Source organism: Helicoverpa armigera, chromosome 1 (assembly GCF_030705265.1).
Source record: "Helicoverpa armigera isolate CAAS_96S chromosome 1, ASM3070526v1, whole genome shotgun sequence".
In the NCBI taxonomy this organism is placed as follows: Eukaryota; Metazoa; Arthropoda; class Insecta; order Lepidoptera; family Noctuidae; genus Helicoverpa; species Helicoverpa armigera.
Window position 1 is genome coordinate 15,232,641 of NC_087120.1, and position 27,285 is coordinate 15,259,925.

At 35.4% G+C, this 27,285-nt stretch overlaps 1 pseudogene; it reads left to right on the forward strand.

The window, feature by feature from the left end:
• LOC135117295 (uncharacterized) overlaps positions 1 to 27,285 on the forward strand; it is a 112,353-nt pseudogene that overhangs the window by 60,724 nt on the left and 24,344 nt on the right.

Below are 27,285 nucleotides of genomic sequence, written 5' to 3' on the forward strand. Positions count from 1 at the left end.
CTGTGTCTTTAACATTAATTTGATAGAACCATATTTCAACTTGCATAAAGACTTGAGATGGTTCTAGACGTACCTAATTGGTTCAATCTAAATTATGCAGTACTTGATAGTTATTAGAAATAAGCAAGGCAATGTAAAATAAACCTATCAAATAAGTATATTCGCTTACTCATAGTTTTGTGAGATGACACACTTTCAAGCTACAAACACTGAGTTTGTTGGTTAGGTACCATAATAATGTTCTTGAATACGACCATATATTCATCAGATGAGATATTTAGAACAAAGAAGATAATGAATATTGTCGGGAATATTACCAAATCCCAGTATTATATCCAGTCATTTATTATAGAGCTAAGAATATAGCTTATAATAATAGAGCCGTTGTTTTTCATTATTCACGTGTTAGATAACCTTAACGTCTTCTGAACTCGCTAAGTATGTCCTGTCTGGATTCCGTCTGTCTCACCCACTGAGGTTCTTGTAAATACTGTTATCTTGGCATCTGTCAACAAAGTATATAATAAGAACGTTGTTATAGTTACTTTGTTAAGGTATGACCTTAACCCATTTACTTAGTTTTTATATTTAGTACGCGTAGTTGTGAATGCCCACATTATAACTTTGGTCCAACACCCCGCTTAACTGAGGATACTGCTCAAAATCTAAAGTATATAAAGACCGATACTGAGTGAATAGAGTCATTTAAGTAAGCCCTACTTCGACTTTTTTCCTACTTCAGTATTTTCAAATAGTGGTATGCTTTTTGGGCATATGAACTTACAATATGAATATACGTTGAGTTGGCTAAGTGTCTCCTAAACGATGTATGGACGAGTGATTGAACCGCTTTGTTTAGTCAAAGGGCTAGATGTTTGATTGAACTACTATTTTCACCAGATGACTGCGATACGTGCTTCATTTTTATACCACATGCCGATCGTATAATGTGTTAATGATAAAGTCAATATAAACTTCGAAGTGAAGTCTTTTAATAAGTTTTCCCGTAATTCTTAGGTAAAATTGATAGCTAAGACTATGTATGTATAATACCTACTTACCTTAAATTACTTAAGAATAACTTTACGGTACCCCCTATAGACAGCATAAAACTTACTACAGCCTTCTTGATACTTTTTAAGGTTAGCTTAGACTATGTATAATACTTATTTACTTTAGATTATCTACTTAAAAATAAGTTTACGATGCCCCCCATAAAGTCGGCATAAAACTTACTCCAAGGCTTATACTTTCTCAGGTAAACTTTATAGCTTAGACTATGTATAAACAGTAACTTTGCTCGTCAATTCGAAGTACTCTCAGACTTAGAAACTACGTTCACTCGTTACCTAGGTCTGGGCTGTCACTCATACATCTGTAAGTTAGTAGTTACTAAGTAATCTGTAGTTACAGGTAGTCGGAGCCTGAAAGTCTGACAGCCGTTCTTAGCAAAGTTAGTCGTCTTATGCATGCTCAGCAACTTGGAGTTCTGATGTGCAGAATACTTGTTTTCTGACATTAAAACTTAGGCCCAATTTCATTGATAACATAAACGTCAGTTTTCTCAAAATGACTCTTTACTACGACTTTTTAAATTCAATTTCCTAACTTAACAGTGGTTTTCTTGAGCCGTAGGCGACTGGCTCACAAAGACTTATATTTTTTCTTGTTAAGATGTGTTATTATATTACCTTAATGATATTGTAAATTAAAGTAAATTGCTATATTAGCTAACTGGTCCTTTATAATGCATCTCAGTTACTGTCGTGTATCTGACAAATTAGGAAGACAAAGATAGAATCATTCTAATAAAGTACGTGCATGTAACTGCTATATATTATCTCAACCTTGGTGTCATTTAACCAGGCATTTGTAGTCATTTTGTGCCCTCACCGTGAAATATAGTAGTTTATATAAAAGCCTCAAGATCTTGCTTCAAGTAAATATAACAGCGATACTGAATAATTCCTTGAATTTCGCAAACAGCATTTTCTTTTACATTTCAAATTTTTCACAAGAAGTTTGTAAGTAAATTTTCGGAAGAATCATAAATTGTATAATAGATGTAAATGGTATACCTAATACGTTCATGTTTTCACCCCCGATTTCACACCTTTGATTGAATTTCCCAAAACTCCTGAAGAATGTATTTGAATTATTTATTCGAGTTAATTAGTTTTGTCAGTTTTCTGGGTTTCTGTTGGCTTTGGAGGTCACAAACGATTGGATTTGAATATGCAAAAAGTTCTTAATTAATACACGTCTTCGACATTGTACTTTTACGACAGTTTCAGTGTCATTCCAAGTTTTCCCTGAATGTTAAAACGGTTTCTGCTTATAATGAAATCTAAATACTACTTAGTTCTTAATTACAAAGCTAAGACTGCTCTCGCATACAATACAAGTTAATTTAAAGTGCATTAACTATGATAGCGAAAGAAAAGAAATACCTAATGAGGTAAATTTTTCTATTTTAATAAAACTTCGTTACGTTCATTAATATTGTTCAACTCTGTTTATTATAGCCTAATGAAGGCTTTGTGCCAATTTAATTGGGACGTGGTGTAAAAGTAATTTAATTTATATTCAATAATTACTAGCATTCCTCATGGGAAAAGGCGTCTTTTTCGCAGAGATAAATTACATCGCTTGACTTTTCTCGATGTTTTCTTGCGGTTTTACCCACGAAATCAAGAGCATATCATAAACTCGTACATGCAAAGTTGCCTATAGGGAAAATATGAAATATCAAGTCTGATCTATAAAACTGCTATATTTTTGAGTCAAAAGCGATGAAGACCAAAGTATTCTTTCAATATGCGTCGTGTTCAAATTCCTGATGCGATAAAAGCCGGCCACTATGACAATTAAGCGTATTTAGAATATCAATTAGGGAACGGTTAATTTAATGATTCAATTAAATGGGTTACTGGGTACACAGAATTCGGACGGATAGAAGGTACCTGTCACAGAATAAATCGTTCTATTTTAGACTGTCCGTAAATTGTGATTGGATTTTTTCAGGTTGTCTGTATATTTACATTTCATTCGATTCGATTCCGGATTCGTTTTGCAATATTTTTTTTACAGATGGTCGTAGTTTTTTTAATATTCAGTTGAACAGCAAAAGATTTATTAATGTAGATTTTTGATAGTTTATTTTTTTTGTATGATTGCTCGTTTTGGATGGTGGGATGAGACAATGTTTATTGATGTGTGATTGATGTTGACGTTTGTGTCTGCTTTATTTTTATTGTTTTCCACCTTTCTCTTGCTATAATATATCCATCAATTCAGTCTTTTATATAAGTTACACATAACATACACAGGTATATATGTATGAGATATGCAGGCAAATTTTTTATATCTGATATTAATTAACCACAAAGTTAACGATAAGCTGAGGTTGTGTAAAATTGTAAATACAAATATTAAATGGAAAGAGAAACTAATCCTTATGGCATGATTGGATATCGAACTAATTAAAATCTTGTTACATCTTTCATGTTATTTGCAAATAAATCCTTTGACTTTGACTTTGAATCCATCCTTGGAAATAGTGAGTGTGGTTTCGGTCTTTTAGTTTTACTCTAGTCTACTTATTTGAGTGCAAATTGATTAAGATATTTTTCTTCCCCATTGGCAATGCAGCCAGCCTTATGGACCGATCCCCACTGACACCGATGCGGATGAATTTTTTAATACATAGTTCCTTTTTTGATTTCTGTAAATATGTAGATTTAATTTGCAATATATTGAATAGGTAGAAAAACAATTAGAATACATTAAATAAATAAAGAAACGCTAAAAAGACGATATTTTTATTTGCACCTATTTCAAAATGCACACAAGACGCGCAGATCGAAGCTAGCCAATTTATGAACATAATTGAGAGCCAATCTATCACATTATAAATTTATTCGATATAGAAACGGTTGCCTAATTAATAAGGTTAAAAGGTACATTAGTGTATTCTTTGTCAAGTGGCTGCATCACTAACTACATTAGGCCATGGAGACAGCTGTAATGAATAATGTTATTGTCTATGTTTTAAGGAAAACTATGATTTTTTATTTTGTGTTGCTGTGAAATGTATTTTAATACAGGCTATATTTTAATTATGCTCTTTAATTTCAATTACATCAATCCTGTACCCAGCAGTGGGACGATAAAAAGGCTGTAACAGTATATTTTAACTGTATTTTAGTTCAAATTTTCTCTGCATATTTATTTTTATAGGAACAGAGTTAACAGCAGCTTGTTTTTTCTTCATTTATTTATGTAATAACAGCTTATTGGCGAAGGTTCATCCAATATCTGTATTAAATCAATATGCTCTCGAGATCGAATTACTAGCTTCTATAGATTCCACGATCTTGTTGGAAATGCAATACTTTTCAAATCTTGGCTATACTGTGGAACTTCAGTTAGTTCTGCAGAATAATTGTTATTGATATTTCTTCTAGGTAAGACTAGTCGTAATCAGACCTGTATTCTTTATTATTAAGTACTTGAAAAGTTTGGAACCTAAGTGAAATTACTAGGTACTACGATATTTAATTTAAAGCTATGATAATGAAGTTATATGTCATACCGTCAGTTGCACAAAGAAACCGAAGATAAAGCGTCTTTAAATCTATTGCTGACTCTTTCTTTGTCAACAAGATAAAAAGTGTCAGCAATACATTTAATGAAACTTTATCTTTAATGGAGCTTTGTGCAACTGACGGTCAGTTACCGAAATAAGCAAAACGAAACGTGAACAAATCAAATAAGCAACGCCGTCAATGAATTGCCCATTACATTTTTTTAGGTTTTTACTCTCCTCTCCAAAATCGGAGCGAGCTCTCATTGGTATCGCTCGGGTAATTAAAACAAAAAATCGTCCAGACGGTTCCAGTAATTAATTAAATGACAGATTTCATGACGGTTTCCCGAAAACCATAATTACCTTACCATTGGTGTTATTGCGTTCTTGACAGTTTTATTTGGTCATTCGTACTTTTGCGTCGAAAACCGTGGAGTATATAATAAGTAAGGCGCGTATATCTGTGTCTGGCATCGATTTCCTCTCTTTTGTGACCAAAGCCTAGGTTTCTTATAAAAATAGAGTCAAGTAAAATGCAATTTTCCGATGTCATCAACAAGGCAATATTGTTTCCTGTACTTTAAATTAGAATATCGGAAATGTATTTCCAAGTTTCTGCCGGTGAACTTTGAGAAACAGTCTTGCCTTTATAAAATAGACTGTAAGTTAGAGGAAACGGAAACCTATATTTTACCTGGATGAGACAATTTCCTTTTTTCTGCAAAGGAAACTAACTGCTTTATACATCAATACATATTGGCAGGTAATATCCACATGAGTTTCCAGTTTCTTTGAGGGACATAGATACAAAGGAAAATAATGTATTGCTTTAAATTTTTTACAGTAACTGTTACAGCCTTTTTATCCGCCCACTGCTGGGCACAGGCTTCCTCTCACAAGGAGAAGGAAGGAGAGTAACTATGTACCTAAATAAAATAAGCAGTCTCAGCTCACATTTTTTTGAATGCGTTCTGCAATACTAAATCTCAATATGATTTGTGTAACAAACGGGCGGTTGGATTTATATTCGCATTAGTTATAAATAACATTAGTATGGATTACACTATCTTTGATCACAGCTCTGCTCGCGTACGGTCATGTATACTAAAATATACCATCTTCTCATAGTTATTAGGAAAGCAAACTTTAAAGAGCACTATGAAAACTAGCAGCCGACCGCACTTGCAGCGAATGCGTGAAGTCGGCGGATATCTGAGGGCGACTGCACGTGCTGCTGCCGCTTCGATGCAAAACGGTTTCGTGTAAATACATACAAACCAGTAGTGCAGCTGTGGCCGAATTCATGCAGTCGGCAGCTAGCAGTCAAAACCTGCCTTTACAATAACAAAAATGATCACGCCATTTTAAAATCAATTATGTACTAAATTAATATTATGTTAATACAAAAATGATTTAAGAAAATCCAACAACTGTAGATGACACATATTTTCTTCAACAAAATCCTACGTAAGGTTGGTCTTATCAGATAAATTATGAAAGGGTCGTCCTTTATAAATATGGACATACCTAATAAGCAAGGACGCAATCCTTAAAGGGTTTAATATATAATCCTATTTATAGCCTTTGTCAGTACAATAGACGTCGACAATAGGTCATATAAGGCTCGCAGACGATTATAGCCTCAATTATGGGGATATAAAGCCCAATATCGCGTATTTGTGCTTGGTTATCAATAGAGTTCAGTGTTATTAGTACGGTCTAACCTCTACCGGTTTCGAGTCGTGACTGCTCAGAATTTATTAGGTTAGGTTAGTACCTACTTGTATTTAGGTACGTCTTGTTTGTGTAAAGGACGAATGTTTGTATTCGTTTTTTTGTACGTAGTAATGTTATCGTCTTTATGTTAAGCTAACAAAAAACTTCGATTAATACAATTATTATTAAGTTAAGTAGTTCTTTACGTAATACTAGCCAATTTCGTGCGGATTCAGACGCGTCCCGTGGGAAGTACTGCCCTACCGGGATATTATCTACATATTACACAATATTATGAAACCATCATAGATTTTTAAAGTTCAGCTGATGCAAGAATTGACATTTACTTAGATAGGTGGTTATTTATAGACTCGCTCAGGGTTTGGCATTAGAAATTAGGGTTTCCGTCCAAAATAGGCATCTATAATTTACTTCCACAATAATAAACAGTTCTGATCAATGAACAATGCAGTAATTGAAATTTTTCTTAATCATATCAGCGATTGAGAAACGCTTGGCTTGATAGTAGGACTGCGATAACTGGCTGATAACCGAACGAGTCATAACTGCACTTGAGGCACCCAAACCTCAATACTTCATACCTTGATGCATTGATAACAGAAATGCAATGGTTTTTGAGTATTTTTTTTCGCCGTTTTAGCCCAAAATTAATGCCCCATAGAAGCTTCATCATTATCATCATATATCCACTGCTGAACGTAGGCAGATTTGTAGAAGGTCTGGAGGATAACTAATTTTATTTTATTAACAAAAGCAATGAATAATATAACAACATACAACATTTGAATATAAGATTTAGTGTAAACGTTTAAGTTAATAACCGTTTGACAACTTGAAAAGATTATTACTACCGGTTCTCTTTATGGTGATCAGTTCCCGTGCATACCAGATTTTACTGCAAAACCTATTAGCACTAAAACATATAATTAAATTGACCTAATTAAATGACTCGAGTGTGGGACTGTGAGTCAATGACATAATATTAACTAGTATAATCAGTATGCTAATTAACTACCTCACTTGGAATAAGCACATTTTACTTTTACACTGGTATACGCTAACTATTACTAGCCATCAAATCACCCTTCGTTTCTTCATTCATTTGGCAAATCTTAGAAGCGATTCCTGTTATACCTACAAAACAAAACCAAAGTTAGTCAATCGGTCAACATAATAATACTGACATTCCACTTATTAACACATGCAAATTATGCATTAAAACTCATCATCATCATCTTCAGGCCCTTATACCAATTTTTTTCTTCTTCGATACTCTTGATAATTGCTAATTTCAGAAAGTCTTTTTTACACAGTGAACTATAAATTGCAACTTTTTACAAAAATATTGCATAATAAACTAAGCTGTTGGACCCTAAGCTTAAGAAAAACCAAGAAAAAAAAGAAAAAAATAAAGTATAAGGCGATAAAGTACTCAGATATTGTGTGTGACTACTTTTCTCAACTTTAAGCAGACTACAAAGTAATCCCTCTGTCAACATAAGCTTTGTGTAAACAACATTTGTTGCGTTTTAAATTCCCTTTTGTCCAATGTTGAACTATTTTTTAATGCTTACACATAAAATATAAGCTGTTTCAAAACGCATTTTCTCTCGCTATGTGAGAAGGGTGGGAACAATTCAGACTCTTTGATAAAAATAGGGTCTTCTGTCTAATCTACAATAATATTATAAAGAGAAAAGATTTATTTGTTTATCAAGAATAGGTTCAGAAGCAAGGTGACAGATTTGAAAAATTCTTTCACTGTTGGGAAGCTACAGTATCCCCGGTGAGCATAGGCTATATTTTATCAGGGTTCCTACGAGCTGTAATTCCCACGGCACACGAGTAAAACAGCGGGGAAAAGGCTTGTATATTATAACGACAACACTGTTCAACGAGGGCATAAACATATGTTTTTCTTACCAGTTATTATCTATAAACCTCTACATTCAGATTCATTGTAAACAATTGTTTTAAGGAAAATAGAAACAGAAATCATTTATTTACAAAAAAAATTACGTTGACAAATATGATGTTTTTTATAGTGTCTCAATAAATTTCGTGTTAAGGCATGCAAAGTGACGTAAGAATGACGTAAATGTTGTCGATGAACTTGGGCCTTTATCTTCGTTTAGTTTTTTTGTGCCTAGCGACAGAAGTGACTCTTTCTTATTTGTCAAATAGACAAGGTCACCTTTAAAGGGTTAATAGTAATTAAGAAGAATTGTTAATATTCTGAGTGTCACGTTTTTTATGTGACGTGCGCAGGGATATTCTGTATTCTATGGGTGGCGCCGAAAATATTAGATGAATTTACAACATTTATAAGAAACCTGGCTTTTTTCCGCAGTTCTGTCCACGCCTCTAGGGAACTTGCACTACCTACGCATAAAAAATAGCCCTTGGCAGTCCTCGATAGAAAGGCTAGCACTGAAAGATTTTTTGTAATCAATCCGGTGCTTTCTGAGGAACAAAACTTCTGCTTTACGACATTAGTACAGATGACACATGTATTAAAAGAATTTAGGTGGCATATATATCTTCTAAGTAGGATCTATTGTCCAATTACTCACGCAACCTAAATCTTCACCCTCTCCACTACTCTACATATGTTTCTGCGATAATCTAATCAATAACTTATTTCATTACACTAATAGCGTCTTAAGTAACTAGCTAATCAATAACTAGCTAGCAATACAGTAGCCGAGTAATATTGTGATGCAATAAATCGTTTCGATACGGTAATGTAATTTAAAAACAATAACAATCTGAATCCAACCGACCTAGACTTATCGACTGTTTATGGGTCCGAAGTCTTATGAATAATCAGTTAATGCATTCAGTATTAAAATTAGGTCACAAAATATATTAATACAGAAGGAAAATAAAGTTTGGCAAATTCGTTTGTGACACTGTGCGGTCTGCGTGTAGTGGGTGGTGACACGTATGCGGGGAACGGGGTTAACATGACATTACTGTCAGTGGTGGATTATCACTATGCGATTTAGTATAAATATACCTACTATTGGAGATTAAAATAAAATGGTTCTCCAATGGTATGTACTAAATAATAGCCTAACTAAGACTAAAAAATACCTAAATACGTGTAGTACCTATAACACTTTTATATTTAAATTGACAGTTACGTCCCCCGCGCACACGCCAAGACAATGGGAGTGTCACTAACCAACTTGCCAAGTCATACTTATATTTTTCTTTAGTGTCATAAAAAGAGGGAAGAAATTACTTTAAAACCTTAAACCACTCTTTTCTTGAAAGCTGTCGTTAAACTTCTATGACGTCAGCGTCAATGACCTTTTTGATTACCTACTCTTAACAGGTGGGTTTTATGCCAATCGGAGTTTTAATGGTAGTTTTAACATAGTGAAAGTATGCTTACGTATACCTAGTATCTACCTCTTTGTACTGTTATTGTCCTTGAAATCATGGTTTATATATGTTCATGATTATAGCTCTTATAATGATAGTTACCACGGTAATCAGTGACTCAACTTCACTTTGCTTAAGAATAATAATCTTAAAGGATTTCTTTGTCAAAAACTCGGAATAATTAAGACATATTCAAAGTGTTCAATGAGAAATCGAATAATATTACGGGTAAAAGTATTCTCAATTTCACGATACTTCTTACGATACAATCGAATATGCTGTAATAGTAAAAATATACGATCTATTCAAAGCATAATTTGGGGGAGTTATTGTGGCATAACCGCTGTCATCCCACGTATGTATGAGCCAATTTGTTCAATGGACGGCCATCGACTCCGCTAGCTGTGAAATACAAGCCGAATACACGTTACTATGCAATATTCCTTCTATGAAATATTACCTGCTTTGTTGGCCTGTGGATTTAGGTTCTAGACTTACGTATCTAGAGGTATTCGAAAAATACGGGGATGGAAATGGTGAAAAGTGCGAATGTGGAATTATGAAATGAATAGCACGATTTTTAAATCTTCGCTAGGCTGCATGTCAGCAGAAGTTCCCTCCTACTATTTTATAAATACCTGCTAAGGAGAGTTAGTCGGAGCTCCCTAGTATTCATGCTTCGTAATCATGGGCATTCTATTCACAATCGAAGAATTTGATGATCAGCTTTGTCGGTCCACGACTGGACTGGGGTCTTTAATGGCAAAACCTTGACGACAATATAATCAATACTTTGTTTTGATCTTTCTTAACCGTCTTACCAAAGAGGATTAGATTCTCAATTCGGATTTTCGATTTTATTTTTAAATGTTTTATTCATTTGTTTCAATGATTGTCTCTTTCTTTCTCAGGAGCCCAACTCCGTAGAGCGGCATCCCAAGATGCGGAGAAGCGTCGGTCTTCACTAGGCCACGTGCCCACCGCACGTCACAGGGGGTCAGATGCCTTCCTGGATCCTCACCATGCTGCCATGCTGTTCCGAGACTCCCGGGGGGTAAGTACTATATGTCTTTACACATTCACGTCATCTAGTCCCAAAGTAAACAGAACCTGTATTATGAAGTAGGAAAATGATAAAGGGTATGTGAATATCACGGAGGTAGCAAAGATATCGGATTGCCATAAGGTAGGTCAGGAACCGTACACGAAGGCGTTGTGTAGGTCAAAGTAACGTACGGTAGGCGTGATCAGTTATTGAATTAACGGGGAATTCGGGTTCCTTGTCAAATCAAAACCAATTTGTCATAGATCGGTCTTGATTGATTGGTGATTTTATTTTGAAAATAGTGTGCGGGTTTCACGGCAGGCGGGTAAGGGCTAGTAATTTTCCTCGTCTCCCTTAACACTAGCATTTTGGTGCGCTACTTTCTTAGGAGATTTTACGTTATGACATGCTCCGCTCGTCATTTTGTTTACCGTAGTGAACACCCTTTTTCTTTATCATTCACAAATGCGTGAATCGGAACTTTGGCGTGGCTGATCCACTAAAGCTCTGTCTGGTCGTAAATATCATGATATTTGAATCTAATTATGGTTATCAAGGGATATCTTGTTGCCCAGACAATATAAATAGATAAGCAATCGCTCCGTGTGAAATACTGGAATGCTGCACCTGGTGGCCACTCTCAAAGCTGACCACAACGTGGTTGAATCTGCGAAGTATTATGTAGGTAATCAGATTGTATAACGAACTAAACGTATATCTAGCTAGAAAGAAATAAAGAAAAAACATTATTTATTGTAACAAAACAAGACACACACATATACAGGAAGAAAAAGTACATTACATAAAAAATGTGTGTGCCAGATTATAATATAATGTACTTACATATACTAACAGGATATATATTGCTCCTTAACCACATTTTATATGCCATAATTCACTCTCACGTAGGTACGACACCTACGTAGAAATCCTAAATGTCTGTTTCAGTGCTTGCCATTTCCACCCCCTTAATATATGTTACGAGCTATATATGTATTTATATATCTATAGGTCATCTTACTTAAGCCAAATGAAGCTTAAATCAATTGCATAATTAATGTATCTGTTTCCATGTATTAGTAATTTCTCAATTAGTAACCAACCGTGGAATTGAATTAAGACTATGTAATACAATATGCATATGTTTATAAAATAGTACGAACATACACACAAATCCAGGAATTCCGTTTTATCATTCACTTTATAAGCTGCAGTATGTAAATAAAAATCCTGATAACAAATGTGAATAAAAACGTTAATCATCTAATAATAGAGTGTACATTTTTTTGGTTTAGCATATTTTTTGCAGACGATCGTGAATTATAGAACACTAGCTAAGTGCGAAACGCTAAATCGGAATTCTAAAATTATTGCGTCTGAAGTTAGCAGACCATTAGTCAGGATTAAGCAGTTGTATGGAAACACGAAGATTAAACAAAAATGAATCATAAGCTATGGTTATAAGGTCGAATATAAAAAGGCGTGGATTGCGATATAAGAACAATGCTAAAGACCAACACAAAAGGGTCGGAAAGTACATATCGATTGGATTCCCGCTATGATTACGCTCGAGTAACTGTTTAAAATGTACGGAATACGGGGATTTACTCTGCGATGATGACATTGAAAAGCCCCTACAAATTCTCTATACTATTCCACAGCAGGCCATATAAAAGAGTCTTAAGTTCCTCCATTCTTTGCACGTTCCCTTACGAATATTAGTTCCCCTCCCCTCCTCAGCTCATATTTACAAGGCCATATGGGTACTGCGTTTGCCGACAAGCCGTCTCCTAACCAGTCTGCCCAACGTCCTTCATAACTCACCATATATGCGTAGCTATATGAGCTTCGTGATAGCGCGTCTTTATACTAACCGATCCGATGTTGGCGTAGGGCTCCGATAACCGGCCCATGTGTTGTTTTCACATATTTTATTTCCGACAAAATCGCTCCGATTCAGCCGTTTGCTCGAAAATTTCAGAACAACTGTTTTTTGAATCTATACTTATATTATAAAGGTGAAGAGTTTATTAGTTTGAACGCTCTAATGTCAGGAACTACAGGACCAATTTTAAAAATTCTGTCAGTGTTAGATATCCCATTTACTGAGGAAGGCTATAGGTTGCTTCTTATCCGGGTTCCTGTAGAGGTTCCCTCGGGCAGAAGCTAGTTATTTATACACGTATAGCACACATTTAAATAAAATACTATCTGATAGCTCTCGGGCATCCGATAATGCTACTAACACATTGGTCTCGACTCCGATATCAATTCGTACAGTATGAAATACTGACACATATTTCATTCACTTCTTCCGATATCGGATCGGTGTCACTAAAACGCTTAAACTAAAACAAATAAACATTTCAAATATCATTGTTTATTAGCCACAGTGTCACGAACCACTTGACAAACGTGTCTAATCTAATATGTACCGGAGTATTGTTATTTCTAATGGCCGCCTAAGTACTTAGTAATTGCGACCGCGGTAATCAGTACTTACACTTGGCATAATTACTCGGTAACTTATTAGCAATGCACGTATTGGTTTATAACTGTTATTGTCTTAATAGTGTCTTCAGTCGGCCGTTGACACGTTTTTTTACCTCATCTCTGATACGAATATGCTGACGGTATGTTTACTTAAATGATTGGTGAAGGTTGTCTGTACATTTTAGTTAAATTTTCGCGTTATCTTGACAGGTTAATTATAACTTTCTAACTACCTTATCTGGTTTGTTCGTTTTGTTTATTTCGCCCCCTAAAAAGCGTCCGTCTGACCGTTAGTTTGTCTGTCACGATTCTTTATTTCGAAAATGCATATATTTAAACTCATATCTTACGGCCCCAGGGTGTTGTGAAAGACTCTAATATAAGTCTTATTCCGAAAAAATACATACATATTTAAATGATTTTTTTAAATTATTCATAATGTTTCAAACAAGTGTGTCCGGGTTTTCTTAGAGCCCTTGCCTGAAATTGGGAAAACAATGCATCGTTGAAAATATTGCTAGCCTGATTTAGAATCGATTGTTTTAAATCTGTCAGTGGCGCTATCTATTCATTATTGGCTGATTTTCAGCTGGTTGTATAAGTTCTGAGACACCCGAGTAGGTGGCGCTGAAACAAAAGAAACACAAAAATTGTGGAAAACTTTTAACAATACACTTACTTTTCATAAAGTACCCATCCCTTTTTAATTTCCTTGCGAAGTGACTACTCAACAAAATTGACCACTTCACAAAAATAATGATACTAATTAAAATGTCTGAGTGAGCAAGCTTTTTGTGTTTCTACTCTATGGCTTCATTTAATTGGTTTTTGTTATCTCGCCATTGGGGTTGAAAACTTTTCAAACTAGAGCCACTTGTAACAAATTTTGCTGTAACTAGTCAACTTTTGGTTAGGCTGCCTGCAATGTTGCAAACCACTCGAAACTGGAAGAGACATAAAGTGGTTTGTGTTATAATGACATGCGCTCGTCATATTCCCAGCGCTGACTGTATTGAGGTCGCTTCCAGTGTAGCTCGGTGATATAGTTTTGTATCTCGTCTAGTTATCAGTGTCATGTAGCGTATGGTTTTATGACGTCCATAACATCTTTTAAACATAATTTTTCAGGATCTGAATAAATGACGTCTACAACAAACGTCGTCTTGTTGAAGTCGTGGTGGCCTAGTGGGTAAAGGACCAACCTCAAGTATGAGGGCGCGGGGTCGATCCCAGGTCAGGCAAGTACCAATGCAACTTTTCTAAGTTTGTATGTACTTTCTAAGTATATCTTAGACACCATTGACTGTGTTTCGGATGGCACGTTAAACTGTAGGTCCCGGCTGTCAGTGAACATCCTTGGCAGTCGTTACGGGTAGTCAGAAGCCAGAAAGTCTGACACCAGTCTAACCAAGGGGTATCGGGTTGCCCGGGTTACTGGGTTGAGGAGGTCAGATAGGCAGTCGCTTCTTGTAAAGCACTGGTACTCAGCTGAATCCGGTTAGACTGGAAGCCGACCCCAACGTGATTGGGAAAAGGCTCGGAGGATGATGATGACTTACAACTGTAAGCTGTATTACTACCAGGTTTCATCAAAATTCATTCTGTAGTTCATGCGTACATCTATGCATACAAACTTTTGCAATCATAGCATCAGTAGGATTCCAAGGCTTTATATTAAGTTTCGTAGTAAGAGCCTATAGATAAAATGGATGATCAATGAGAAGCCACAAGCGAAGCGGTCGCAGATCGCATCTCACATTGATCAATGTAACCTTCTGCTATTACGGGTCTAAGAGGCTTTTTATACCCGCGTTACTAGAGGTCACGAATACATTTACTACGGGTCATGGCACAAGCTTTTACGCCCCAGATGTTCTGATTAAAACTGTCTGAAGACTGCGGAACTGCCCATGTAATCCTTAGGTACTAATATATATGTAATCGTGTGTTTGTTACACTTTCACGCTTAAACTGATTGAGGTAATATTTAGAATGCAGATAAGTGGTACCTTGGAGACACGGATTGGCTAATATTTTCGTATCGTTTTTTGATAACTTTTGTCTGTGTGAAGAACGTAGCTCCCTCGAGAAATCTAGTGATGTGATGTGTATTATGAAACGGTAGTACCGATGATTGGTTATAAATAAAATGGCTCCCCCTTCGACCTTCAAAAGTTTGTCCATTCATTTGATGACTCGTAACCCGTATGGGATTGTGATTTAGGTATGCATGTGCTCGATAAAAATATATTATGAATGATACTCGTATTTTAAGTGCCGTGTTTTCTCTAGAGATGATTGGAAATCCATCTAATCTATGCGTTCGGTGATTGGTCTCAGATCAAAAAAATTGTTTTAGCCTGACCTGTGTGCAATCATTACTAATAATATGATTATAATAAAGGAAAATGGAATTTGTTTCCCTGGTTTGATGTTCTACGGGTAAAATATAGTATGAAAGCCCTTGTAGATAGTTATTAGATTCTTTCATCTAACCAAGTGCGTATATTGTGAGTAGGTAATATAACTTTATTAGCCTTTTTCATATGTGTGTTATTTCTTTGGTCCTAGGATTTTTACTCTTTGGCACCGTGTGTAGTTTGACGTTTCGAAAGAGCTTTTATAGGCCTATTTGAAATGAAAAAAATGACTTTGATTTTGATTTTGATTCGATCTAATTTAATGTTTTCTTATTTCAGTTGCCGGTGGCGGATCCATTTTTGGACAAAGTCAACCTTTCCGACTTAGGTAAGTTTTACCTTACTTTTTATTTTGTATGAAAATTATATATCATGTACTTCGTTTATATTCCTGATTTAAACTGCAGAGCAAAATAATATGGCTGTTTTTCTCACAACTCAGGCTTATAAGTTGGTTAAACGCTCGAACTAATCTTGTTTTTTTTTTATATATTTTCCTACGCTCTTATTTTCTATGAGTACCAAGAAAATTATTGAAAAATAATTTTCATCTTCCTATTCTTTTATAATTAACGCTTCTGTGAAAACGTATTCCTTTCTAGTCATTCTCTGAAGTATTCCTTTTATTTCTTGTTTGTCTATCACATATTTTCCATAACACTATATTTATATGTACGTTGTGTGTGTACGTTGAAATGACCCAATTAACCAGCCACATTTATAATCATAAAACAAACAAAACAGTAGTATGTCGTTCCCTAACATTAATGGGTACCGTTTTACTGCAATATAGAAATTAGTTTATTTTACCCACACTCGCTCTATTTGATTGCCGTTTCACAAGAGCAGTTAAAATATTAACATACGCTGACCAAGTGCAATATATAATTTCTTAACGGGGTATTGGAAGTACTTAGGGAACTAATGAAGTAAATAAATCACAAGCTTTTACTAGCGACAAATTATAATTAGATGCTGTTTTGTTTATCGATATTACGTTTGAGGAATATCGAGTTCGACATTCATAATCGATATTAAGTCAACCATCCCGTTCATGGGCATCCCGCATCCATCCACTTTTGAGTTAATACCAGTCTTCAAATACCCAAACTACGATACAGAAATATTCATTCATTACAAAATTTCGACATGACATAAAAAGAAGTCCCATAACATTATTTTATCTGGCAGTCAACAATAATAGTCCGTTACGGTCATATAAAATTTTACGATACTTTTGATATAGCGATTAATACTCTGTTTTATCGCAAACTCAGTGGTTTTACTCACCATTTTGTAATAGCATTTGGACAGCAAACACTTCTTGTAAACTCAAAATTGTCTATTAATATAAAATGTGTAAAGTGTTGGTGTAATGTGATTTTCTAATTGGCACAGTAATGACGTTAGATATGATTATTTGTCTATGTAGTAGGAAATTTTCGTGGTTTAAAGGTATTTAATATCATATTACGTATGTTATGTGCTGTTATGGTAGCGCGTTTTGCCGATGTACAGCAACTGTGTTTTAGTTAAGTCATGTATTTTGAGTTCTAGTCTGGGGAAATAGTTCATTAATTCGAATTGTATTATGAAAAGAATGATGTCCAAAATTCCATTTCTATTTCTTTTGCAATACATGATATTCACTACCAAAAGATGTTTGTAAAAGTACCTTCGAGGCTTAAAAGTAACGCACCTATTATTTCCTATTGCCTGAAATCAGCAATTCAGCAAGCTTGTAACACGTTCACTTCCAAAGCTATTCGATATATTGGTCCTTTCGGGCCAATACCAAAGCGATTTTATGTCCAATACCTACTGTTCTGTTTTCACTGAAAATAAAAAGATTCGCATTAGCGTTGATTTATGAAGTTCTCATAAACTGTTCAGTAGCAAGGAAAGAGTATACAAAGTAGGTCATAAATAATGATTGCATCGTTAACGATCCTAGCTAGTTTTATATCTAGTTGCCATTGTGCAATTAATAGCTATCCATTATTTCTGAGTGCGTAAACAAAGTGCAATATGTATGTATGTGCATACGTCGGAATATAGTTTGCATGTAATTTTTAATTAATTTAATGTTGTTGTTGTGTTAGATTGGTTACCTTTTAGTTTTATTTATAATGTTTTGAATTTTGATACGCTTTCCTCCCTATATCTATCTGCCTATCTGTCTATCTATCTATTTGATGGCAATGAAATGGAATGACCGTAAATTAATTATCACAAACGTAAAAAAATCTTGAAAATTAAATAAATATGTCAAGAATTAAATGTTGTAATATAAATATTGATGAACTAAATAAAATAAAATTGAAGATCAACGGACGCGCGACTTCCGTGTGTTGACTGGCATGCTCATTTTTAGTTTTCTAAACATAGAGCGGCGACTACTGAGACCCGACTACACAGCGTCACGCCGTCTTTCAGTACTATAGCATGTAAATATGTGTACTGTAGCGAATACGACGTAAATAACCGTGAAAAAGGGTCCCACAAGTGTGCTACATTTGTTATTTGCCTTATGCGGATAAAAATGCCATGTGAAAATCAGCTTCTTCCGTGTTTTGATTACCATATGAGCGAGTGTGTGCACTTAATAAAAAGAGAGATATAACCAGATTGGACAACATGATCGCATTATTCCAGCACATGATAAACACAAAGAATTTCTCCGAAAAGATCAAAGCTAAATCAAATCGAGCGACTGAATTCATTCGTTCGAATTTCGCTGAAATTCACTCTACGAAAATGATAAAAGACAGCCTATTGAATCAAGAAGAGCGAAGCTGAAGTGTTGAATACACTGTAGAAACGTCGGAGACGCTCAGTTGTGTTGAGAAGTGATGCACTGTGGTCGCATCGGGCTGGCGGGGCAGACGGCCAAGGATCGACGTAGGGGCGGGCGCGGCGCTGGCGGTGTCAAGTTCGCGCGACTCCCGGCGTGGCGCGCGTATAATTAGCAGTGAGCCGTGGGAGGCGCGCCGGGCCGCACCGAGAGGCGGCGGGCGATGCGCCGCCCTGGCCCCGCGCATGCTGCGCTTACACTACTTCTCGGACAACCCCGCGCTCGCCGCCGAAGACCCCGACGAGTCCGTCTACTCCATCGAGCTCATCAAGGAGTTCGAAGCCGTCGGCCGCGCCTGGAAGGCGTTCCTAGCTGACTGGCTCCTCAAAGGTTGTTTATGTCCGGCTTGTTTATGTCACCCACGCCACTCTTGCGCAATTGCCTGTTGATGTTTGCGTTTGTTTGTGACAGTGACGGCTCACGTTCACTCGGTACTCTAGTGATATCTATCTAGGCAGTGCTACTTCGAATTATCCTCTTTCCAATAGATGCTTTATCGTAACCTCTGTTGATGATGTTTGGGTTGGCAGGTAAACTGTTTGAATTATTAGCTTAGTGTTTATAGTGACAGGTCGAGTAATAACTGAATTTCCTGCTTTCTCTTCAAGATATTGTTCAAGTTATATGCGTTTAATGTAAATATTGACACTTTCTCGTGAGCCTGGCCAATTGTGAAGCGGATGGCAGTGATGAATGAAAAGTGGTTTATTTTTGAAAGCCGTTGTACTTAATTATCTCATTGCACTGATAATTTATTTGGGTTTAGACCTCATTATCATTTTTTAATAATGATTCCAAAACAGTATTTATAAAGTCAAAGAATATTTAATTCAAGTCCAAAATCACGTTAATTATTTCCGACTGATTTGCAAATTCAGCTGTTACCGTGACTTCACAAATACAGTCCACTTGAGGTTAACGATGACGTCACATCCTCACCGGCGCGCGCGCAACGCAACAGCAGTGAGCGTAAATAAACAAATAGGCATTACTATCTAACATCTATTCAATACTCTTTGCATAGCAACGGGTTTGGCTAAAATTCACACATTAGTCTTTTCATTCTGAGAGTTTTTTTTTTTAATAATAGACGATAATTGTGGCTGTTATTTTGATGTAGAGTGTAAATTATAGCAGTTCTGTGCTCTAATCATTTTTGAAATTGAATATTCTTGGCACATTGCGGTCTTCATTTAACGAAGTTTTTCCAAGATTTGGCAAAACTTAAATCTAATTAATTCTTAGAGAAAATTCATTTCGTATTTTTATTTTCAGTCTAGTCTTCTTTATTGCAGTCATTATCTACCATAACGAACTCCATATATTCTGTAAAGAGTTTCTGAAAAGTCGTCATCACATTTTCTTTTTATCAAATCGCAAACGAACGCAACATCATTAAGGATGTACACACAACAGCACATCAAACTACCTCAATCTGTCAAGTTTTTCCAATAGATTTTCAACCTTATCACAATAGTGGAAGGTTTATTTTCGACTGGTATAGGCGTGATGACAGGGTAAAAAAATTGCAATTCTAATTAGTCTGTCATTAAGGCATCGTTCAGACCAAACGTATTGTCGGCCGCTGACTGTGAGCGCGCGTTACGCAGTTTATTGCTTTTCCATATATATTGAAATTGTCGTTCACACCGAACCGACTATACGCTGTTACGTCGTCTGTTGTAGCTGACTCTCAGTGGCCGATTATTTTACTACGCGACTATGCACGGCGGACGCGGATTGGCTACGCGGACGCAGTTGCCGAATAGCGCCGCTCCGCCGCGTACGCACCGCCGCGCCTCGGTACAGCACGTCGATAATTAGTGTCCCTTTTATATAAACTTAAACGTATTAAAGATAGTAACTCATCGAATGTTTTACTGTCATACGAAAATATTTCTTGAACTTATTTGGATAAAGTCTATATTCGAAATATAAAGTATGAAATTGACCAAGAAAACATCTCTTCAAATTTAAGGGATGTACCCATAATCTTTTCTTATTATTATTTTCGTCTTCCTCTAGTGCTTCGCAAATGGCAACTGTCTGAATGCGCATCATTTAATTGAAATATCAGTAAAACGTCTGATTTGAAAAAAATAAATTACGCTAGTTTTATCGTTTATAAAATACTACGAGCAACTTCAAATACTGAGCCCTTTTATGTGTAGAATAGTCAGCCGCTCAGCGTACGCATCTAGTGTGAACCTACAAGAGCCTATTCTTTTGTTCACACATGTAGCGCATCGTACGCTATAGCCTATTGTCGGCTTGGTGAGTACGCGTTCTGCAGATTGAGTCGACGTTCACACTGGGGCAGACAGTGAGTATACTCACAGTCAGCGGCGGCCAATACGTTTGGTGTGAACAATCCCTAAGATTACCAAAAATATTGGTCACGTTTTTTTTTTTATTTTAACGAAAAATGAATATACACTGAGATATAACGCAATACAAGTCAAGGGGCTTGTGACGTCACGGTTCTGTACTTAAAAGTGACGTAAAACTAAATCCAAACGTGTTGTATCTTCGTTCTTACATGTTTGTGAGAGAAAAGAAAAATACGTGTCCATTATTTTAGGGTTATCTAAAAAACGGACTTATTATTTTTTTTCGTTCACCATGCCTTTGATAGATCCGGTTAGGTTGACCTGCTGCCGTCTGTACCTTATAATTTTTAATTTGATACTCGTGTGTGCCCTGGGTTTCGCTCAACTATTCATAGCATCTTTAAATTAAAATTCATGAGGCATACGTAGTTTATCATTACATACATGATGCTGTGATGAAATATTTATTGCTTTAGATGCAGCGGCAGGTAATTACTACTAATTAAATGCAATTGCTTTGCTGTTGGGAGCGACATAATCTGTGTAGTAAAAATAAGTTTGTTTTTAGACAACCCTTTAAATAGTTTGATGGCATTTTCGTTTTGCACTTTGTGTGATACAAAATATTAGAAAAAAAAAACCTCTGTCATCTTAGACTGAAAACCTCGAAAATTGAATTTTCGCAAAAAAAAAAAAATTAAAAAAAAAACTTCGCAGAGCACATCCTAATTCTTTCTCAAGGTTTTCACTCTTAGTTTTGATAAACTAATTTCTAGAGATTATTCAGGTTTCTTTTACAAAACATCAGATATTCAAATATTATAAGACTACAGTAACAAACAGAATGAGAATACATGAATAATATTTTTTGAAAAGCTTTCAACAACACATGAAAATATACAGATCCAATATCAATATCGTGTATGATGCATACCCAAACAAATATTCGGAAAAACTGATTCGTCCAACTAAAATTTAATTGGCAAAAAGTTATTTACTTATAGTTCAATTATTAACGCTTCAGTTATTAACAATTTATTCTTATATTTGATTTCGAAACAGTTTCATGGGAACATATTTTATTCAAAACTCTGAACAGTGGAAAATCCATTCGTGCAAAATCATTTAACTCGTTAATCGTTTTTAATCCTTGATCCTTCCAATAAATGTTATACAAAATTAAAATATCATATTTTATTTCCAAAGTATTATATTGCAAATTAGTTCGTAAACAAAACTATTTTTCTCGTTAATCTTTTGTAATCCTTTTTATTAAAAGCTAAAATATTGCTAAAATAATATAAAATAATATAAAATAATAATATAATAAGCTAAAATATTGGCAATATTCAGCAAAAAATATAATTAATCCTCAAAAAAAATAATTCTCATTTTATTCCAAGAAATAATAACATTTTAATCCCTCATTACGCCTACTTATTCTCGAAGCTCTAAACAAAAGAATTAGCTCGATAAACCTTTTGATTTGGTCAGCGTTTCGTTCTTCTCAGTACTTGGAACACAATATGGAGTACCCAGGTATAGCGTGTCAGGTATTCTTCAAGTATCACTTGAAACTTCCGCGCTGCATTCTACGTTGTCCACTTGCCTTTTAGATCCGAAATAAGTAATTAAGTATTGTAGAAAAGTGTCATTGAATCAATTAAGACAAAGGTAGTTTTGTTGCAATACCAAAGTCAAGTAGGTTAGTATGTACTTTCTAAGTATATCTTAGACACCAATGGCTGATAGAAGAGTTAAAGGAAAACATCTTGAGGAAACCTGAACTGTAAAGTCTGAAATCGCCAACCCGCATTGAGCAAGCGTGGTGATTAATGCTCAATTCTTCTCCGTGTGAGAGGAGGCCTGTGCTCAGCTGTGGGACGACAAAAAGGCTGTAACAGTAACACAGTAAAGTAAATTTTTTTCTCCCACATAGACACTACAGATGCTTAAGAAACGTAAAACTAGTCGCGCGGGTCCAAAGAGTGGGTCTTATGTAAAAGAACCGGTAAGAAACTCCACAGACACTCTTTAAAAAATAAAGTGTTAACAATATTTTTAATGTTACTCAAAAGCACGATAAACCTTTTGATTTGGTCAGCGTTTTGTTTTTCTCAGTACTTGGAACACAATATGTTGTAGCAAGGTTGAGGGTGTCAGGTATTCGCCATGGGAGCTACAGTATACTTTGAGTACCACTTGAAACTTCCGTAGGGCATTCTGCTTTGCTCACTTAGATTTTAGAGCTAAAATAAGGCATGTACTCTAGTTACTTATATAAGTTTATAAGTTTTTTTTTGCAATAATACTTACGTCTTGGTGGTTGCCTTATGAGCAACGAAGCCACCTTTTTATAGACTTATCTGAACTCTGAAAATTCTAAAATAATGACTAGCGGTTTTCCGCCGATTAAACCCGTGTCCCGTGGGAACTTTTTCCCGCAACCGGATAAAAAGCATCCTCTGTTTACCATAACTCTGTTTAGTACTTTTAGCGTGAAATCGTGACAAACACAGACTTTAGATAGGTATGAAGTTTTTTACTCCCAATTTCGGCATATTTTATCAAAAAGTCAAATATGATTGTTTAAATATTAATGTTCCTTTATTAAATAATACACAAAGCGTAGTGAGGGTATCTCCCATTTTCACTAACGGAAAATTAAATTGAATTTTCGCCTATCTATTGATAAATTCACCAGACTGTGTCCAATTCACTGGTTCGTTGTGATTGACAATATCGGCCTGACACATACTCATTACCTATTCGTGAAATATTTTATGCAAGGTAAAATGTACCTAAAATTTATTTGAAACTTTCCATCAATAACATAAGGTTGATAATTGTTATTTTCATTCACTTCAGACTGTACTGGAAATTAGTAAAAGTTTTGTGACCTGAAAACAACTACAGAACTTCAAAATACTAATGAATTAATATTTATGGGCATGCAATATAACGTTTCAAAATTCGTTTTTACGTCCACTTTAACTTTCAAATAGTAATAGAACACCTGCTGTCATTGAACATCCTTGACAGTCTTTATGGGTAGTCAGAAGCCAGTCTAAGGTATTGAGTTGCCCGTGTAACTGGGTTGAGCTAGTCAGATAGGCAGTCGCTTCTGGTAAAGCACTGGTACTCAGCTGAATCCGGTTAGACTAGAAGCCGACCCCAACAGAGTTGGGAAAAAGGCTCGGAGGATGATGATGAACTTTCAAAATGTCCAGTCTCCTTCTACTTAAAAAAAAGTTGCGATATTGTAACCCAACTACCAAGAAGGGCTATGTTTTTTAACTTTGCTCTACCGGACGTGAGCTTAATGGTTCCTATCGACTCATGTTTCAGTTTAAAATGTTTGCACAATTGCATTCCTCAGTCATTCGATACGCTCAATACACTTAAAAATGTCCATACGGACGTCTAGACCAAATAATATCATCATCATCAGCATTTTTTACGTCCCAATGCTGGGTACAGGCCTCCTCTCACACAGTGAAGGATTGAGCGTTGATCACCACGATTGGTTATTGCGGGTTGGTGATTTTAGACTATAGTTCAGTTTTTCTCGAGATAATTTATTTCACCTGATGTCAGTCATGGGTTGCGAAGATATACTTAAAGAGTACATAAAAGGTCTGTATTTATTAATTTTTTAAACTAGAAATTTTCTAGTATATCGTTAGAATTTGTTACCAATAACTTAGACCTTATCTTTTTCTAATTTATTTGTGGTCAGCGCAAAATGTTCTCCGTTTCCATTCATCTCTGTCAGTCGTCATACTAATATCCACTCCCTTTTTATTTATGTCCTCTTTCGGGCTATCCATCTATTTTTTCACTCTTCGCCCCTCCATCTATCCATATTAAGCACGCTCATTGTATCATGTGTTTCATCCTATCTCATTCCACCAAAAACTGGCTTCTAATTAATATAACTTAGAACTTATTGACCTAATTAATCGCGAAGATGAGACCTATTTTTCATAAAAGACTACAAACAGGCTTCGCAGTGCCTGAGTTTGGTATCCGCAGCGCTCCCGTGGGAATAAAAAAGTAAATAAAATTTTTCATAAAATAAAATGAAGTGAGCCAATATATCGCCTTATAGTGTAGCGGATACAAACGAAAGTTGAATTATATTATTATTGTAAACATGATTTATGTGGTATTTACAATATGTGCTTTTGTTAACTGGTTCGTTCTTCTTTACGTGTTTTTACATGGATATAAATTCAAATGTGATTTGATGTGCTATTATATTTCGCATTAAAAACTTTATCTGATGACATTTGAATTGTATTCTATTCTATTGTAATTGTAAGAAGTCTCGGAGTCGACCAAGGGCTATACTTTGAGGTATATTACAACCGCGAACCGAAATGATCACGCATCATATCGAATGTTAACTTAAGTAGACATCAAAAATTATTTTATTTTGATTTTCACACTATGAAGTATTCACCTTAATTAAAGTTTGGTCTTGTCGATAACCTAGTTACGTGATATTGTTACAGTTTTCGTAATAACCATTGTTTATCGTCGCTTCCCGTTGGACCGTCCACAGTATGCAAAATAGATTCCAAAATTGACCCGCTGGTTATTGATTGAAACTTGAAACAATATGCGCGTTGCTTTATTATGTTTACTATGTTTTTCAATCTGCCTTTACTACTTTAGGTGTTGTATTTTTCCAACTATTGAGCAGTTTGGTCAGGTTCATAAACTCAAAAATTCTGATGCCTGATTTTGTGTTTACTTTACAGTATCATTAAGTTTAATGGTGTTTTTTTTCTCATTGTAATATATTTTTTAACTTATTTACTGATTTCACACCCAAAAAAATCATAACCAAATACGTTTCAAACGTCATAGTTTCTGTCAACAATGACTCGATCGCCTTCATATTTCCTTTCACAGACAAGGAAAAAACATACGCACACACGTGCGATATCTAAAATAATACGATAAAACATTGTTAAAATTAACCAATCGCGTTCCGAACACCGTCGAGTGTACCGACATTAACAAACACTAGTGTACGAGCGAGGTTATAAATAGCCATCCAAAATGACTCATATCTTATTTTATGTCCGTGTTGCCTTACCACGAGCATGTTTCAATGTAAAATAAATAAAAATTCTTTTAATTATGATCTTTACAGAGGAAGATGAGTCCCAGATATTCGTGAAGTTCTTCAAGTTTCACAAATGTTACGACTTGATACCGACGTCGGCGAAGTTGGTGGTATTTGACACACAGCTACTGGTGAAGAAGGCGTTCTTCGCTCTCGTCTATAACGGTCAGTGACCCCGTACTCCTGTATCTATGGCCATTTATGTTGAGTGCAAATATCAGGTTAGTTTACTAACATAAAAGTTACTAGGAACAAATATTTTGCTCATCATAATGCCGCTGTTGTTTTTTCCTGCTTTTCAATGTCATTTTGGTTTTGACGTGTACTGTTTTGTTAGGTTATATTTATTATGGTAACTGTTAGAGCGTCGTTAAGTATAGTGCCTAGTTATAGTAGAGGCCAGGTCAAGTTGTTAAGTTATATTATTATTATTTTTTACACCTTGACCTGATCTCTCCTAGCGTTCATACACAATGTAATTTTTTTCTGAGCGTATTTCGAATGCATAAGCGTTGCGATTTTTATATACTCTAGCGAATTTAATTGCAAAGCGAGATTAAATACATACATATGTACATCAACATGTTCATATAACATTTCTGATTTATTTATACAGCTGTGGTGTTCAATGTACGGCCGAATCCCATAAGAAACAATACGGCCGCGTTGCCATGGAAACCAAGGTGTTTATCGTTCCTGAACTTTTATAGAAAAAGGCTTAATTGCGAATTTTACACCACAGTTATTATAATATTATTTTCTAGTTATTAAATTGATACTATAAACAGGTTTGAAACACGATTTTATACGAATGTTAAGCAAGACTTCTTTATAGATTAAATTTAATCAGTGTTTAGAAGATAAGGCCGATAAAGTCATTGAACTTTATGACTTTAATATCAGGAGTATTGATTAAATTAGCTCGTATTCGATTACAATCTCTGCCTTGCGGTTGTATTGTTTCTTAAGGCGGTTTTATCCGACAGAAGACAGGGCAATTGCGAAATCACTCTCATTACTCTCCTGTATGTTTATATGAAGATTAGTTACTACTGGCTTCCATCTGTATCCTGAGGGAAATACTTCCTGCACATTGATAAAAAATAGCTCATATGATATTCTGATATACAAGCTACATTAATGCCAAGTTTCATCAAAATCCATCCAGTAGTATTTTCAGGAAAGCTGAACAAACATCAATACATACCAACCTCACACTTATAATATTAGTAGAATGATACATGCTATATAGAGCTGTGTGTACGCACACAGATTGAATCTACGACCAAAT